Below are 18433 nucleotides of genomic sequence, written 5' to 3' on the forward strand. Positions count from 1 at the left end.
CGAGAGGATCTAGTCATAATTTTACAACATCTTTCAATCCTGTGATGAGGCTCGATCCAAACAGAGAGTATGAAATTGCTCTAGATGAAGTCGCAATGTCATACAGTTGGTACAATGTGAGTAGCAGCTATGATAACAATAAACTGAAATATAGTCACGATTCGGGTACGACGTGGCACGAGATTGAACTCCCAGATGGAAATTTTGCCTACTCTGAATTGAACGCATATGTTCAGAGAGAACTTGAGGGAGCAAAACATTCAAAGACTGGTATTACAATAAAATTTGTTCCAGCACTTCTCAAAGTTCTGATCGGTCTCGAAGATGGTTATCAAGTCGATGTAAGGGGTGGAAATTTTGCCGATCTCATTGGATTTACAAAAAAGATCGTTACAACAACCAGTTATGGTGAAAAATCACCCGATATAACGAGATCTGTTGATAACATTTACATTCGCACAAACATAATCTCAGATAGTGTTGTTGGCGGTAAGGAATCGGATGTGTTGTTTCGATTCAGTGTTGACAATCTCCCCCTCTCTTATCCTTTCCATATAGAACCAAGGGTGAAAAAGTTTAGCAAAATAAATACAAGAACTATAAAAGATTTGCAAATTTACATCACCGATTCACTGAGAAGACCGATCGATCTCAACGGAACGAGTGTATCATTGACACTTCTCCTGAAATAATGCAAGAGGGTAAACCCCCTCACGCTCCCCTACGAGGGGCTAGGCCCTCGTGCTCCCCATTATTTTTATTCAGTATTTTATTTCTTGCGTTTGAAATAAAATGGTTAGAAAGCTGATGAAAATAAATGCCGATGGCAAATACATATTGCAGAATATTGATAACGATCACTCACTTCAAGAGGGGGAGGGGATATTTGACACTCTCAAAAATGTTGGAACAAAAATAGCCGCAAAAGTCACAGGAAAAGCTGCAAAGGAAATGGCTAAAAAAGCGGCCACGAAAGCGTTTGAAAAGGGAGCAGAGCAAATCGGAGAAAAGACGGGGCAGTTAATCGGTGAAAAGATTTACGATAAGTTTCGGAATTCGAGCTCCCCTTCGCAACACAATGCTACGCGTGAAACCCCTCAAATCATGCAATTCGAGAGACCGATCCCTCACCTTCGAGAGGGTAAAACCCCTCGAAATATTGGAGAACAGCTTGCAAAAGATTTGCAGAAAGAATTGGGGAAAGATATAAAGTCGTTGTCAAAAAATAAAAAAGTTGAAAAAGATAATCTCTTTGACGATTTTGCTGAACTTTTTTTGTGAAAAAAAAAATTTTATCTTATCTTTTATAAAAAAACACAAATAAATACTATGTCTTCTATGCGAACAAAAAAATTTGCGAAGGGGTATGAATATTCTTCATATGATCTTGATACTCCTCTCCAATCTGCACCGGCAAATAACAATTATCAACAGAAGAAAGGATATAAATTTACCGTTAACACAAAAACAGCGTCAGAGGCTGTAGCTGACTGGTACAATGCATATTTTGAGATTGATTTCAAAATTACAAAGATGGACAACACAACCTATGGTGCGGCCGATGCAGCTGCAATAATCAATGGCGGTTTCAGTATGATAAAAGACATCAAAGTTGATTTTGAGAAGGTGAGAGTTCTTGATTTGCCAAGTGCAAATCACGCCGCAAATATGAAAAATCTCACCGAATTTTCAAAAGAACATTCAGATCAAGTAGGACCTCCCCAATTTCACTATCTCGACACAGCCACCGGAGCAATCATACAAAAGTATTCAACACTTGCTCTTGATGGGAATGCGCAAAACATAACACCAACAGACAACGCTGATTACAATGAAGGGTTTGCAAAAAGAAAGACTCTTCTCGCCGCAGGTGCTGAAAACAACATTCATTTGCCGCTAAACCGTTTCGGTTTCTTTGACTCCCTGGAAGAGCAGATACCTCCCAATGCAAAGGTTACTTTCGATGTTACTCTTGAAGAAGATAATGAGGTGTTGTTCAGAACAAATGCCGCTGGAGCAGGCAGATACATCGTGACAAAATTCCGCTTGTGGGTGCCGATGATCAATCTGAATGATGCAGGCCAAAAGTCATATATAGATAGCTTTCTCAAACCACACACATGGTCTTATCAGAGAGAGCAAATCAGTGTTTCAGGACCACTTAGACAAAAAAATGGAAAATTCAATATCACAAGTGCCGTTGATAGTCCAAGGCATGTCTTTGTTTGGGTTCTGAATGCTGCCAAGTTTGACGATCAGGAACAAAACATGTTTGTGTTCAACACTTACAACATCGCAAACGCGAGGTACTTTACAAAAGCTCAACTCCGTGTTGAGAATGGTACAAGGTATCCAGATCAGGAACTGGATCCAAGCAGTGAGCTGGCAAGAGCATGGAAATATTTTGCGAGCTATTCAAAACTCGCAAGTAACAACTTGTTCGGTCCAGCGATCAATATGAAGCAGTTTCAAGATCTCTATCGAGTGCTTTACTTTGATTTAACAAAGCAACCTCCAGAGATTATTAAAGCTGCAACACGACTAGATTTTGAGTACAGCCTCAACAACACAGCCAACGCAGACTATCACATTTATGCAATGATTCTGAATGATGAGGAAATCAGTGTTGATGTCATGAGTGGAAAAGCACTCATCAGAAAGTAATTCGATGCGAGAGGCATGCTGCCCCTCGAGCTCCCCGTATTTTTTTAAAAACTTTTTATTATGTAGCGTACATAATAAAAACGACAGTTTATTATCCATACAGTGTAACTCTTTCTGATAATCAGAAAAGAAAGCTTGCTAAAGCTTTTAACGAAAAATCGGCAATAACTATACGTCTCTCACACGATGAATTGACTGGTTCTGATGAGATGATGTTGACACAGACACAGATCAAGAAGATCAAGAAAGAAATAAATTCAGGGAAAGGAGTTGATTTGAAAATCAGCAAGACGCAAATGACAAAAGTTGTTCAAAAAGGTGGCAGTCTCTTTTCTTCACTTCTTGCTCTTGGCACAAAGCTTCTCCAGAAAGCGATGAATCTCGCCACAAAGGCTCTTCCAGGATTGGCAACGGGAGCACTATCAAGTCTGGGCAATTTCGCTACCGATAAGATTCTTGGTGCCGGTCAGTCAGGCGGTATGATAATTCCAAATTCAAATATTATGAAACTTTTACCGTATGTAGACGCTCTTTCAAAAAAGCAGAAACAAGACCTTGCAAATGCACTTTACTCTGGTGGTGACTTGAAAATGAAGCCGACAAAAAGTCAGAGTGGAGGTTTTCTCGGAACTCTTCTAGCTTCAATAGGGGTACCAATACTTCTCAAAGCGTTGACCGGAAGTGGAAATTCGAGAGGGAGAGGTTTACATGTTCGCGCGCCAAAAAAGAGTGGTAAGGGAATGCAAAACAGACCGTATTGGGATGAACAACCAATTTTCTTTCCGCCGGGATTGGGCGAGCCTGTGCCGACAATTGGAAGAGGTGGGAAAAAAAAGCAGAAAGGACAAGGTCTGTTGCTAGGCAAAGACTCCCCCTTCAACGGAATACCACTACTGGGAGCTCTATTGTAAAAAGACCACCCTTCAAAAATGTTCCGATCACAAACCTCGACATTCAAAACTGGGTCGATTATCTCAAGATTCCAAACTTTGGAGGGTTGTTATCCAGAGATCAAATAAAAGATTGTAAGGCGGGACACTCTTTCATTATCAATCTGAATGAATCGCATGAGTCTGGTTCACACTGGGTGGCAATGGTCTTTGGTTCTGATCTCATCTTATACTTTGACAGTTTCGGTCTTGATCCGCCGCAAGAGGTGTTGACGCTTTGCAAAAAACATCGAGTTAACTACGCATTCAACAACACACATTATCAAGAATTGACAAGCGTCTTGTGTGGTTACTATTGCATCTTTTTCTTGAATGAAACAAGTAAACGGATGAAGCCTTCTCTTGCACATCAAAGTTTGTACTCTATTTTCAACGATGTGACAAAACATCTGTCACACAGTGATGCTTTTTCGAATGAACGATTCATCAAAAATTATTTTCTGAATATATAATAAACAAACAAAAATATGGGATATTCTGACGGTTATCATCAAGTCGATTACAGACAAGAAGGTTCAAGCAAAGAAGGACCTGAAGGTCCGCCAGGTCCAAAAGGAGATAAAGGAGATGTGGGTCCACAAGGACCTAAGGGAGATAAAGGTGACAAAGGTAATAAAGGTGATAAAGGTGATGTAGGACTGCAAGGATCGCAAGGACCAAAGGGTGATACAGGGTCACAAGGGCCAAGAGGACCAAGAGGACTGCAAGGACTGAGAGGGTCTGCTGGTCCAAAGGGAGATACAGGGCTAGTCGGTGCAAAAGGAGATAAAGGTGATAAAGGTGATAAAGGTGATAAAGGTGATAAAGGTGATAAAGGTGATACCGGTCCACAAGGGTCTCGTGGACCGCAAGGACCTAGTGGATCAGGTAGTAACATCGATCTTTCAGATTTGAAAAAGGCGATAACTTTCACAAGCACACATGGAGCAGACCGACAGGTTACGGGTCTAAGCGATCAGCCGCTTAACGGTACTGCTGCTGTAAATGAGAATAAACTCAACACCGAATTGGCGAAAAAGGCCGATTCATCAACTGTTTTGAACGGACTAAGCGGTAAAGCTGATATAGCATCTGTTATGCTATTGAACGGTACACAAAGGATGACGGCTAACCTCGATATGAATGGTAAAGATGTCATCAATACAAAGAGAGAAAATTATCTGAATATGACTACAAGTCAACAAGCTACTTACGAAAACTCGAACACTCTCATCTCTCGATATGAAGCGGGGTCAATAAAGAGACATCTAAAAGGTCTACTCGATATTACCACTCTCTCGAATGCAAATCAACAATACATTGACAATGTGAAAAAGACAGTGCCAAGCTTTCGCAACTTAAACGATAAACAAATCTTAGACGCTAGAAAACGTAAAATCGTGAACCTTCCGGACACCTTCTCAGATAACGACGAAGCTGTGAGCAAAAAGTATTCAGACACAAAGCTGAGCAAGGCAGGTGGTACAATGACAGGTAACCTTGCAATGGGTGCCAACAAAGTCACTTCTAGTCATACAGCCGAAGCCGCAGGCGACAGCGATCTTGTGAACAAAAAATTCGTCGAAGATCGATTGGCTCACAACTTAACTCCAGCTCAGCTGACTAATGACCTCGCATACATTATGAGCAGAAACGGTCAGTTCTCTGATGAAGATGATATAACAGGAAAACCGATTACTGACCAGGTTGTTCTGTACCCCACGAATCCCAGAACAAAACCGTTTGATTTAAGTCTCGACACTTCCAAGGGTTATTATTCATCACGTTTTGGTATAAATATGTATTCAGCGGGTAGAGCAGAATACACTGTCGTCTGTGAGCTTTGTTGGCAATCGAGTAAAGTCGATTCAAGCAGTGTGACATTGACAGCAACATCTTCTGTTGAAACAATTTCAACTCAGCGAAGCAATCGATTTGAAAATCACATCGTCGCCTTGATTCACATGACTAAATGGAGTAACGCGACACCTAATTATTTGATGTTTGACGTAGTGATCAAAAACAAATCTGGCCAGTCATACGACCAGAAACTTCCCATCTGGGTGATAGTCTATGGATCAAAGGGTTATCACAACAGCATACCGAAATCTATTTGGACAAGCTGGTACAACTTTGAGAATGGTGGAGTTCGTATAAATTCTGCGCTTACTCTCGCAAAACAACCGTCTGTTGCCTCTTCAGCGGTAACGAAAAAGTACGTTGATGATATTCAAACATCTTTACAGACAAATATCGATTCAAAAGCGACAAAGACAGCGCTGACAAACGCAACAAAAAAGATCTGGTATCGAGGAAACTGTGCTCATAACAATGCATCACAGGTAACATTTTATGTAAATGGAACATTAGATCATTCCACAAACGTATCACAGAGTGATAGCGCTGATTTCACAGTGAACAGTTCAGACAATACAAAACTCATAATCAATAACGCTGGTATGTATCTGATTACATACATTGACGGTGTCAAGTCTCAACATCTATCACATCTCAGGTTTATCTTGAGCAATTCGTTCGTGAGTACGGCAAACGGAATATTGATGGCGCTGCCCAACACAAGAAGTGCTTGGACTAATACCGCTAATACCGTTTTGTTGTATTTCCAAGCGAACACAACGCTGAGCATAGCGACAGATAACAGCAATACTCAACTCGATGGACTGAATTACAGCCATCTGATGATTGTGAAGCAAGATTAAAAATTTACTAATTTTTTATTATGTGGTGTTCATAATAAAAAATGACTGACGCAACCATTTTCAACTTTAACCACATCGACTATTCTATAGGAGATGAGAAGATCGATGAACTCAAAGCTCTTTACAAACACTATCACAAAAAGTGGTGGTGTTCGAGGAAGATATTTACGAACTTTAAACGAAAGAGTCTTCTCTGCAACTTGGGAAGCACTTTACTAATTGTTATCGGAGGGATAGCTGGAGGGATAACCATGAATCCTATCCCACTTGCCACAATATCAGGTACCGGTCTCCTTCTCAAGACGTTTACTGATGTGAAGAAGTTTGATAGAAAGATTGATATGAGCAAATTTGCCTTCACAACCTATGAGAAGATATTAACTGAATTGAGATCCTATCTGAGAGGAAGGCCGTTTGACAGTGTATCGTTTCTCAATGAGGTGAGACTTATCGATGATACAATCACAGATCTATGTCCAATCCTTCAATCGACCAAAGTACTCAAGCAATATGAGACACGCTTTGGGTTATGAGCTCGAGGAGCTTGTTCCCTCGAGCTCCTCTACGAGAGGTTAGCCCCTCGTGCACCCCTTATTTATTTTTTATTTATACTCAGTCAAAAATTTGACTGAAATTTTGACTAAGATTTGACTGAGATTTTGACTAAGATTTGACTGAGATTTTGAGGCATTTTAAAATGGCCAAGAATTTTGACTAGAATTTTAACTAAAAATTTGACTGGAATTTATGACTGAAATTAAAAATCTCAGTCAAATCCCTCAGTCAAATCTCAGTCAAATTTCTGATTAAAAAAATGGGCCAGAATCGGCATTTATACAACTACTCTCCTATTCCAAAACCAAGGACTATTTAAAATGTTTTACCTGTTTCAACACCTAGAACTAACATTACATAAAAGGAGAAGGCATTGAGTGAACTTACTAAATAATTTGAAATCAGTATTCGTGGTGATAATAATGCTTTGAAACAGTTGAAAGAAACAAGGAAACCGATCTTTTAATATGTCGAAAAGTCAGCTATTGGAAATGAAAGGTTTTAAGTTTGTTGAGACTTTGAAAATTACTTTTTGGAAAATGAAAGGTGGTGACGATGAATTTCAAAGTGCATTTTTTAATTCACATCCAAAAACTGTAATTAATTGGGTTGATCTTAAGAGCGAACTTAAAAGTTCAAACTCTGAACTTCTTAATAGAATTGGTAATGGCATTTCTAAAGGATCTGGATGGACAATTCGTGACTTTCACGTGACGTCACAGGCATATCCAATTACAGTGTCCGCCATTACTGTGCCCCTCGGCAGCTAGGAAATGTATGTAAAGTAATGCCATTTCGGTAGTGTTTGTTAATTTTCTCGTTGAAAAGCGCTTTTATAGACCTGTAAATGTCAGTACCAGTATTTTCGAAATATGCTACATCACTGGAGGGTAATATAAAGAATCGTTAGATCCAGAAAATTGAAAAAATCGGCATCGATCCAGCTACTATTCCAAATGAAGACTGATGGTGTTTACCGCCAGTAGAGCAGTCGGGCTTTTTCAGTCTCTTGGTTTTGGAAACAAGTCATTATACTGACGACCAGTTCAAGAACTACAGAAGTCTCAAAGCATACAACCAAGTGGCTTCTGGGTCTGTGGCGTCCGTGAAGGGAAGAATTGTTTCTAGTACGACATTCACAACGTATGAATGGTCATCTCGTCGATAGCTGGCTTATTACAGGAAAAGATAGAAGAATTTTCTCCGCTCATTGCTTAGGCTGTAAGGCAGGTCTAGCTGAATCGTGCTCGCACGTGGCCAGTGTTTTCTTTTATATCGAATGTTGGACTCGAATCAACAAAAAGTTGGCCCGTACGTAAGTAAAATGTTCATGGCTCCTTCCAACTTATGTAAGTAATGTTACCTATGCAAGGGCAAAAGAAATTGATTTCTCTTCTGCTAAAAAGTGAAAAGAAAAACTTGACAATCACACTGCATCTTTTGATGGATACTCCAATCAAACTCGAACTACGTATAATAGAGTGCAAACAACGCAGCCATTTAGTTACCCACAAAACACTAGTAATACTAAGTAGTGCAATCTGTTGTTTACTATCCTTAATTAACACTACTTTGTGCTATTTATTAATTTTTATTTTGCAGTTAAATTGTTTGCAATCTAAATGCAGGAGAAATCACTGAATTTTGTATACCAAAACATTTTTGTTGTTGTAAAATAATGTGAAATCACTTACATTGATACTTAGAATTGTATATTTTTGTCATAGAATTAACCAGAGGTAAGAAATTAAAGACCAATACTGCAATTTATTTTCATAAGAATATATTGACCATTTCTGAATTTTATAAATAGCAAAAAATATCTATTGGTGTAAAATAATGTGAAATCATTCACACTGATACATAGAATTGTTCAACTTTGTCATAGAATTTACCAGAAATATGAATATTTTGTCCCTGTTTTTCATATTATTTTGACAACATGCAAGATGACTTGCTATTTAAAATATATTTGGTTCAAAAATTCAATAATTTTTGTTGTTGTTGCTTTTTAGTTAAAGCCACAATCAAAATGAGCTTGATATTTGCCATCCTTGACATGCATTTACATCACAAATGTTCTCAATTTAAGTGATTGACACTTGTTTACAAAAAACTATTTGTTAACAAGACATTGCTCTTTGCTCTTTTAGTTCACTTAATCAGCAGCTAAATAATTTTGTCCATTAGTTAGAGTGGTTTTCATTAACCTGTGAAACAAAGTATGATGAGTAGAGTGTAAAGATCAAAATAACAGAAATGGAACTATGGTGTATTACCCCAAATTATATTTAATGGATTAATGAAAACCATTCCACTAATAGATATCAATAATTAGTTACCATAGTGGCAATGCATATGTTGAAAGTAATCAAGCTGTACAAAATTGTATTTAGGAATCTGCCCAAAGCATAGGTCATTAGAAGTGGTTGGTCACTAATATATTACAAAGTTCTTGCACTACCCTTGTGAAAATATTTTCCAGGATCCTGTAGGATTCTATCAGGATCCCAGACAGGATTCTGTCCAGGATTAGGATCCCCATTTATAAGAGTCTTAGGATCCCACAGGATCTTGATAGGATAATCAAGGTTCCAATATCCTGTCAGGTTCTGGGAAAGATTTCCACCAGGGTATTATTTTAGAAAACAACAAAAACTGATTTAAAAACTAGCTAGTCAAATGGTGCTATCGGTGGGAAAAAATTTACAAGGGCTGAACAAACTCTTAAAATATGATCTATTATGGGTACCTGGTTCTCTGTGGGACCATGTAGGTCACAACTCAAGAATTTAATGGGGAGTATACTTTCCAATAGTGTATTTCCTTTGTGGTAAACCTATAACTCGCTCCACAAGGATCCTAACATTGGATATGCCTCTTGAACGCTCTACATCTACTGGGTCTAGTTGAGCTTTACCTTTGGTGAATGCAGGAATCACTAGCTCTCCTTGCTTTAACCCAACACTCCCAGAAATTGTGAATCCTCTATCTGCCATTAGTATCTCCTGGTATCGGTTTTTTCTAGGATTCCAAAGTTCTCGTTTAAGAATTTATCCGAAGTTCTTCCTACCCAAGCTTCAGAAACAAAAGAGACAGTTCCTTGGGGTGTAATTCCAATCAGAATCTTAACAGTGTTATGATTCTTGTATGAAGAAAAGGTCTGAGCTCTGACCATAAGATTTGTTGGTTTCTCAATAAAAGCCTCAAAACAATAAATCATTATAGTTACCTTACGACCAAAGGTATATTGAAAACACATTGGCATAGTCTTCCATAGCTGTCCTTTTCTGGCCAATGAATGAAGTCAGACCACCTCGAGTCCATTGCATGTATCCATGAGGTGAATATCCTTGACACACTTGTTAAGGACACCTCAAAACGGTATGCTAAATCTTGAAATAGTACATTTAAGCGTAGCTTCATCAAAATTATGATAAATTCTTGAAAGCTGTTCAAATTGGTTAAATTGGATCGTCTTGATACGTATGGTGACGTACATGTTCGAATACTACCATTAAGTACTTCAAATGGAGACAATCTGGTGTAAAGGCGAACTTTATATGGAGAATGGAAGACGTCCTTGTCTGGAGTATGATACAGAGTTCTGAAACAAATATTTGAATTCTAGTGCCTGAATTCCCCTATTTTTCATGCCTTCAGAAACTATTTCAAAGTGCTCAGTTGAAGTGGAACGATCAACCATTATGTGGACGACCTTTCAATTTCCCTTCTCTGTCTCGTTTCCATCAAAATATTCATAGTTTGTACTGCCACAAGCCTCATCAGGGTCTAAGCTTGAAACATCGTCAGTAGATACGCTAGCAGTGGTAAAATCTATGTTTTGTACAGCCAGACCACTTTGCTCCAGCTCTTTTTTCTAGTTAGCTGCTTCGATTTGTTGACGCTCGATGTTTCTCTTCCTGCGCTCTTTGGCCCTTTCGGCCCTCAAACTCACTTCTTCTTTGACTGTAGGTTGCTTCGCTTGTTTTTTTCTGAGGTTTAGAGTTGGCATCCAGTCGATGTGATATTTATCCCAGGAGGCTGCAGCTTTTCCAGTAACAAAATGTAACCCACATACTCGTTCACTGTAGAGGATTCTCTTCGTCTGTAATCGCCTCGACTGATCGCTTAAATCCAGCGCCTTCATCTCTCTCTCGTGAGCTCTTCGTGCTCTTCTCCTTGATTCAATACAATCTTGGGTATTGTATGACAGCCACGACGAATTTTCCGCTTTCAGAAGTACATACAACCACTATACAATGAACCATATTCAGTAAAAGTACTATGCATCTCTTTGTTTGTTTACGCTTGAGGGGCACACTAATGGCGGATAGCAACGGTTGTCAAGTGTGGTGTCACGTGGGTGAAAGTCAAGAATAGATAGAGTTGATCAACATTTTATGAATATTGTTAAATATAAGGCAATGAAAGGGTCTTTCTTTATATAGGTAACTTCTAAGTGAATTAGTACTTGATAACTATGAAAAGAATGAAGACAATAAATTATTGTAAAAACCCGCAGATAAGCCACACTTCTTTTTCACAAATCGTCGCTAGAAATTGGGGCTGCGGCTTATCTGCGGGAACATTTGAAAAAAGGGACGTGAATGTCGACATTTTTGCGTCCAATCTAATGCCTGGTTACTAAGCTTCGAATCAGATACAATGAATATATGAAGTTCATATATTTTGATTTGCGGTTGTAGATACATATGATGCACGATCCTCGCAGTAGAGAGCGCTATTTATGTAATAGCGAAAATCAGACCTGAAAAAAATCAGGCCTGTACGGGATTCGAACCACTGACCTCTGCGATACTAGTGCAGCGCTCTACCAATTGAGCTAACAAGCCAACTGGGAACAGGCCGTTAAGTTGATTCGTAAGCTTCGAATGTTCTGCACACGTTACATACATACATACATAGGTTAATTGACCACTCCCCATAGGGGCTTTTCAGGGCCAACATCCACCCATCCCACCCAGGGGAGGACATCCACCACACAATAATCTCGTGCGTGGGAAATTAAGGTCTCCTACCCCTAACCCTGCAGGAGACGGGGCCTACGGTTTATTCGTCCTTATCCGAGAAGACTACAATATCTATCCATTTCTTGATTATAGAAAGGTAGCAAATTCTCCTCACTTACTTTAAGACCATGAGTATTGGTCCGGCCGGGGCTCGAAACCTCGACCACCCGCACTCCACAATTCGGCGCTCTAACCAATTGAGCAAACCGGGAGGCGTTTCTTGTTATAATGCAAAAATTTATTGAAAAACTGTGATAAATGAAGAAGTTCTTCTCAACAAATATCGAAAATCGGTCTAGATTTTCCCATCTAGACCGGCATCTAGACCGGTCTGGAAAAAAGGTACAAAGAATATAAAAAATTGGCATATAAGACACAGCCATATAATAAACATCTTATTAACCGAGCTAGGTCGGTCTGTATGGGAGAATCTTGACCTCGGTCGCTGGTACAGACCTCACTGCGTTTGGTCTGTACTGGCGACCTCGGTCAAGATATTCCCATACAGACCTCCCGCTCGATTGATAAGAACTAAGTGTTTTCCGTTGCCATGTTAATAGTGAGTTTACGTTCGATAAACAGTGGATGAAGAAGATTTCTCAAGACTCGACTTTGGATTTCTTTTGAATTCTGTCAAAAAACTTTTTTTCCAAAATTTGAGCCGCGAAATTCAGGGTGCGGCTTATCTGTGGGTTTTTACGGTAATGTTCTAAATGGTGCCACGTAAGGCATCTCAATCCTGCTGAGACTAATCCACAAAGAATCAAAAAGACAGACCAACCGTTTGTTGATAAATTGGATTGTGCAGGTGTTGATTTTCCAGGATCACTGAAACATTACAATGAGATTGAAAAACAGAATGACGTCAGAATTAATCTTTTCGGTTATGAAAATAACTGAGGAATTTTACCCTCTTTACGTCTCAAAAGAGACATTTGAAAATGAAATGAACTTGTAGTTGATAACAGTTGATAACAAGAGCCATTATGTTTAGTAAAAGATTTCAATAAAATGATGAGGCATAAAACCAAGCATAGTGAGAGGAAACACTTTTACATGTATTCTTTACAGTGTTTCAGTAGTGAAAATATATTGATAAAACACAAGGAGAATTATATTAAACAACAACAAACATATGAAACATATGTGTGAACTGCGGTTATGAGACGTATATGAGAACGATCCTTCGCAGTAAAGCACTATTTGAGCAATAGTGGAAATCAGACCTGAAAAAAATTTCAGGCCTGTACGGGATTCGAATGAAACATATGTGTGAACTGCGGTTATGAGACGTATATGAGAACGATCCTTCGCAGTAAAGCACTATTTGAGCAATAGTGGAAATCAGACCTGAAAAAAATTTCAGGCCTGTACGGGATTCGAAGGATCGTTCTCATATACGTCTCATAACCGCAGTTCACACATATGTTTCATATGTTTGTTGTGGTTTGATTTATCATCTACGGGTTTATATCGAATTAATTTGATGGCCTGCTCCCAGTTGGCTTGTTAGCTCAATTGGTAGAGCGCTGCACTAGTATCGCAGAGGTCAGTGGTTCGAATCCCGTACAGGCCTGGAATTTTTTTCAGGTCTGATTTCCACTATTGCTCAAATAGTGCTTTACTGCGAAGGATCGTTCTCATATACGAGAATTATATTGTTACAAATGGAAAGTTTAAAAATACTAAAAAAAGGAGAAAAAGTTTTTTCAAAACTTTGTATAAATTGCACAAAAGTTTTAACAAGCAGAAAAATGGCTGTGCACGTGCGTTATAAATCTTTATAAACTTCTTCGTGTCCACCACTAAACAACACCGAGAAATGACCCAGCTTTGCGTTGTCTGGAGAACGTGAATGACGACGGCTAATTTTTTAATTTCTATTTCTAATTTAATGCGTTCTCAAGATAGTTTTTACAGTGAGAACCAAACTAAATGACTTTAAAGTATCGCAAGATTCGTAAGTAGAATGTAAGTCAATCCTTCAAGTGACGTTGTCCATGGCGTCGCTGTCGTCGTTTCAAGAACTCTCTACTAAGCGTTGTTCAGGTAATTATAGATATTTCTGGAGCGGAAATATCTACACTTAGCTAGAAAACGGTACCAAGTTAGTAAACAGTCAAGTTTTTCAATCCCTTTGCAGTTCAAAATCGGACGCTGAAGTATGAAATAAGTGATGATATCATGCTTACCTCACTAGAAGTATGAAGAAAGTTATAATTAGCAAAAGGAAGCCATTACAACAGGTCACGAATGACTTATATGTGGGTCACTAGGGCGTTCCCTGTTGTATTTTCGCGGAAAAATACAAAACAGGCTGTATTAGTTTAAAACATTCTGTTAGTAAACTTAACTTACAGAATTGAAAACAAGCAAAACTAGGAGATAAACAAAATAAGCTAGCAAAGGAGGGGTCGTGATCTCTTTTTACGCAGGTATTGAAGACAAATTCATACGTTGCTTCCAATTTAAACAGTATTTCATGCGTCAACGAATTTTTAAAAGGGAAAACTTCAAATCTCAATCTTACCGGGACCTTTTGGAAAATTCTCGCGTCACATCTTAGTTTTTGTCTGTATCCTGCATCGCGTGTAAACCCTTAGCTACCCTCACAGATCGCAAACTATTAGCCACGTGCATCAGGCAATTCGAACTTTGTACAATTATCCGGATTACACCTATTTTAATTCGAACGTAGCCCTTTAAAAATTTCCTGCCTCAACTAACAAATTCTCTGAATAAACATTTCTAAAACGCTCGCATTTTGACTTCAGAAATGATATCTCGGTATTAAGGTAAATTCCCGAACTGTTTCAGGCAACTGATTTGATCCAAGATTTTTACAGTCATAAAAAAAGATAATAATAATCGTTTTTCTTGTTTTCCGACACATGTTTGCGTTACAATGTGGTACTGCTTTAAGAGCAGTCGACAGTCTCGGAAAAATCAGTACTGTATCACTCAACTGAAATCCTTTTAAAAAGTGTTGTGTGTTTGATTTCTAGCTAAGTTTTGTCATTGTAAAAACTGATGTGAAATTTTCATGTTTATTTATTTATTAATTTTTTAGTATTATCTCAACTCTCAAACGCTTTAGATTATAATTTGGATAAATCAGCAAAGTTGAAATAGTAAATTGGCCACCGTAACGCGGATTACAAAAGGTGACGTTTCGAGCGTTAGCCCTTCGTCATTCGCTCCGACGAAGGGCTAACGCTCGAAACGTCAGCTTTTGTAATCGTTACGGTGGCCAATTTACTATTTCAACTTTGGATATATGAAGTTCATATATTTAGAACTGCGGTATTAAATACGTATGATGCACGATCCTTCATATATCCATTGTATCTGATTTATCATCACGTGTTTATTACGAATCAACTTAACGGCCTGCTCCCAGTTGGCTTGTTAGCTCAATTGGTAGAGCGCTGCACTAGTATCGCAGAGGTCAGTGGTTCGAATCCCGTACAGGCCTGATTTTTTTCAGGTCTGATTTTCGCTATTTCATAAATAGCGCTAACTACTGCTAAGGATCGTGCATCATACGTATTTCAACTTTGTTGATATATCCAAATTATTTCGTTACCCCCACCGACGCAGCCCCAAACAGTTTCTTTCGAAACTATCAGCCTTTATTCAATTGCTTGAGTTTATACACTTCTATGATTTAGGAGTACTGAATGTTTTACAATGTGATTCTAAGCAAACCTTCAAAACTGTGTTCAAGTTACAGTGCGGAAGTTAAACGTTTTGTGTGAGTTTCAAAAATTTTGACCAAGGGAACAGGCTGTTTGCCTTACCTAGTTCACTTTTGAAATTTTGGGAAATTTTCGTGCAAAATCGCTTTTGAGTCTCTTGAAATGTCCAGCATTTCGACGCTAGCATTTTTTTTTCGCTCTTAATCGCCTGAATAAACTATCGTGATAAGTTGGATATATCAACAAAGTTGAAAAAGTAAATTGGCCACCGTAACGATTACAAAAGCTGACGTTTCGAGCGTTAGCCCCTGGTCGGAGCAAATAGGCGACGAAGGGCTAACGCTCGAAACCATCGCCAGAAATCGACGACATTTTGCTCCCGCATGCATTGGTCAGCGGATTACAGTCGGATAAAAACAAAGATAGTGGTTAGGACAAGTTCCATACCAGATATTGAGCGATTTAAGTTCTGTGGACCTTATTTATGGGAAAAAAAGCGAAAAAAAGAACAACTTTGAACATATCTCTTGGTATTTTTAAGGCAGAGCGACTTATAGCAATTTGCTGTCTGATGTAATGCAAGGGACAATCTGTACAAAGCTTCAATGTCCCTTCAAACTGGCTTTACTTGTAATCGGCTACGGATGTCAGACATTTTGGAAATTGTAGCTTAAACCACTTGCATTAAATAATGGGAAGATCTATGCAAATCTTACTTGATTTACTTGAAAAGGGCTTTTTCTCCCATTTGAAAACACAGTAACTTAAATTTTTTAAAATGTTTTTTAATTTTTTTTTTAATGTTTTTAACTTAACTGAGTGCTATATTGATGATAAGAAATTGTTATTACATCACGGGTTTCCACTTTCCCCCGCCTTGTCTGAAATGAATTAGCTGAAGATCTTTTTCGTAAGAGATTCTTTCTTAGCACGCACTGTTCTATTCGTTGCAATCTCTAATGTGCCATCTTAATATCTTAATAATCTTAAGATCAATTCCTGAATGAGATATCAATCGGGACCTTAAGTAAACCACGACGGCGACGGCAACGAGGACATGACAAAGCGAAAGATATCTGATGGGGAAAACAATAGGTCAGTTCGTGCACTTACTTGCTCGTGCAAAACGACAATGTAAAATCGCCAGAAACTGTGTGATCTGGGAACGGTAATTATGTGATTTTTCACTAGAACTAAACGTTGCTCCCAAATTTTTATGCTGAAATTGAGGTGTGGCGCCGTAAAAGTCCATAAAAACATGCAGACATTTGCAAAATTCTACACGACGTCTTTGGCGTTGCCTTCCTGACTGCTAAGGGTCCCTAATAGATCTGCACTATGTTGTCTACAATATCATCACCGGTCAATGATAGCTCGAAAGAATGCTAGAAAAGAAAGGAAAATAAAAGAATACTGACAATCTTCTACGTTGGACGTGCGAATTTTCCCTTGTGTTGTATACTGTCTGCCGAACTTACCAAATTTAGGTGATGGTGACTCAGCCCGACAGATTTTTACCTTCCATAAGCTCAAGGCGTTGAATCGCTGCACTTTCTTTAAGTAAAATGTATATCGCTTACCTCTTTTAGAAACAAACCTCGCCGCCCAAAGTTGATTTCTGTGTTGAAGACTACAATACGTTGTGTGCGTGTGGGTGGTTTCAGCGTGATCCGTTAGTGCGAGACCAATTTCAAGAGATTTGCCTTGTAAATTAGCATAAACAGGCCATCTATGATGCATGTGTAAACGGACTGATGTCTTTGCATTAAACGACAATTAAGAATGACATGCAGGTGAAAGCCTTCCCAGTCTCAGTTTTACAATTAGGTGCAGTGTGCAGGTTCTAGAGGTGCAAATAGGAAATGAGAAAAAGTTTTTTTGACACTATTTTATTTACGAAAGCGCTACCACTACCTTGGTTCAATAGATACTTTATTTTATCCTAAAACAAGAAGGGACTAACGTCTTCGCATTAAACGACAATTTAGAATGGCATGCGGGTGAAGGCCCTGCCAGTCGCAGTTTTAGAATTAGGTGCAGGCTCTAGAAGTGCAAATCGGAAACCAGGAAAATAAAAGGCTATAAACACTATTTTATATACAAAAGCGCCACCATGACCTTGGTTTAATAGAAACTTTATTTTTTTTCCCAAAACAGGAAGCTAAGAAGACTTCAAGTAGTGTCAACAGCCTGCAATTTGACAAAAATTAATAGTGCATCTGCTGTCATTTAATTGACGTACGACTTTGATCATGTATGAAAAACACAAATTTGTAGAAACAGAAGCAGGTGACGTGCACTCGACTTTCGTCGAGAAGGAATCAATTAAAGCCACTTTTCGACAAACAAAACGACATTTGATATTTCCTGCTTTTTCAATTATCTAGTCGGTCACTAGCGGGAATTGTGCCAATAATTGTACGGACGTCGATCGCTCTGGCGAAATAATGCAATTAAGAATCTTCAAAGCGAAAATAAAATACCTAGAAATAAAAAAATCTTAAAGTCTATTTTTTTCATTAACTATAATCAACTTAAGAGAAATTCCTCAGTACAGTCCGTTAGCTTTTATCGTCGATGAAAGGGGATTTCTGCTAATGTCTGCTGTCTTGAATTTAGCCTGACTACTCAAACTTTTAATCGAAAGGTTTTAGGGAAATTTCAAATGAAACATAACGGGGAAAATTCACGAAATTCTTCATCACAGTTTCTCCAGCCCTTCTTAGAGATTAAAGAGGTTTTCTGCGAATTGAAGCCGTCTCGACTTCGGCTTCATATACAATTTAATCGGGATGTTTGGAGGAAATTGATAAAATATAACAGGGAAAGGTTTT

General features: G+C 38.6%; 1 protein-coding gene across 1 annotated transcript in view; it reads right to left on the reverse strand.

Annotated features, from left to right (window-relative positions):
* The window catches only part of LOC111324855 (orexin receptor type 2-like), a 54586-nt gene extending 37304 nt beyond the window's left edge, over positions 1 to 17282 (reverse strand). Inside the window, exon 1 of the mRNA XM_022928527.2 lies at positions 17180 to 17282. The gene's annotated coding sequence lies outside the window, so the exon portion shown is untranslated. The remainder of the gene's footprint in view (positions 1 to 17179) is intronic.
* Positions 17283 to 18433: the final 1151 nt, after the last annotated feature.

This window comes from Stylophora pistillata, chromosome 5 (assembly GCF_964205215.1).
Source record: "Stylophora pistillata chromosome 5, jaStyPist1.2, whole genome shotgun sequence".
NCBI lineage: Eukaryota > Metazoa > Cnidaria > Anthozoa > Scleractinia > Pocilloporidae > Stylophora > Stylophora pistillata.